The sequence below is a fragment of the Callospermophilus lateralis genome, chromosome 14, assembly GCF_048772815.1.
Source record: "Callospermophilus lateralis isolate mCalLat2 chromosome 14, mCalLat2.hap1, whole genome shotgun sequence".
NCBI classification, from domain to species: Eukaryota; Metazoa; Chordata; class Mammalia; order Rodentia; family Sciuridae; genus Callospermophilus; species Callospermophilus lateralis.
The window spans coordinates 13,638,941-13,640,439 of NC_135318.1; positions in this window are offsets into that span (position 1 = coordinate 13,638,941).

Sequence of the window (1,499 nt, forward strand, 5' to 3'; positions counted from 1 at the left end):
ATAGAAGACATTTCATCACCACTAGTCAAACACATCTTGTTGTTGGTTCAGGAGGCACCAGGATTTTCCTCTTTGAAGGGGATGCTCAGGGAGCCAAGAGCTTCCAGCCTGGAGCTCAGCTCCAAGAAGCGGCAATGGTCATTTGCACACAGGGAACCTGCAAGACTAGTTGCCTTGGAATGTGGACCATCCTGGGGAAGTACTTACATGTCTTTCCTGGGGATGGAGGGAGCTGGAGCTGGGTGGGTCTATGTAAAGAAACCCTGAGGCTGCCCCTAGGACTTGGGGTTCCCAGGGAGAGCTTGTCTTTCTGCTTGGCTTCCTTGGCAATATGTCCCTAGTTGTAAAACTTCAAGAATGAAGTCAGGAAAATTGTAATTTCTAAAAATCAGTTCTGATGTCATGTCGTCCGTGGTCAAAAAGCTTGGCTGGAAGATGAGAATGTAGGACTTCTTTGGCTTGGGTTCATCCTGTTGACAATAATTAAGAGAGCTCTAGACCCTCTACAGCAGTGTCCCCTGTGAGTCCTCACCCCTCTGGTGAAGAGAAGGTGGTCCCAGGATCCCAAGCTTTGGGTAGCAGAAGTCAGCTGAAAGCTTGTAGTCTTTCTGCAGCGTGTGGCTTATGAATGGCAAAGGGGTCCCAGGAAGATTGCATTTTTAAAAATTCAGGCTAGATCATGCCAAGAAACACAAACCAAAGGAAGTATTTTAAGAAAATAAACAAAGCTACCGAGTCAAACATACAAAGCAGGAAAGCGAAACAAAAGAGTATTTGAGGCCTGAGGTCTGAACATTATGAAGTCATACGTGTGATGGGCCAGCCCCAGAGCAGGACAGCTGTGCAAGCGCCGAGGTGGCTGCTCCCACCAGGGGCTCCCCAGCCTGTGATGCTCCCAGATCCCACTGTGCTGGCTGATTATATGGTCACCTCTCCAACTTGAGCTCAGCTCTGAGCTATGCAGAAACAGGGCTCCTCCACTGGCAGGCTGCACACAGAAAGCCAGAGGACGGTTTCTACCAAATTAATAGTTCCTGTAGAATGCATTTTATGTCCTCCAGTCCCAAGTCACTCATCTAGTAGCTCTACAGGGTATCAGTGTTATAACAGGATGTTGGCTATAGGAACCTCCAAGACTCTGCTACCTAAATATCTTACTATCTTCAGAAGCTCAGAATTCTGTTGGTTTGTCTGAATTATTTAAATTCTTCCCTGTGAAATAAAATACAAGTGGGGCCCACATTAAGGTCAAATATTGGTTGTAAAGAATTGTGCATAATAGCCTTTGCCAGAAACTGCTGTCTCAGTGGAACTGAGTTCTAAATTTTGACACTTTCTTTGGTCTAACCAGGAGCCTTTTTTGAACCAATTACCTTAACCACAGCAGAATGCCCCTACCAATAATGCTATAACACCATGACTTTGGATTTTATGAAGGGATTCTAAAAGCACATTCTATATGAAAAGTGATCTGAATTTGCTGTAAAACTATTGTTAAA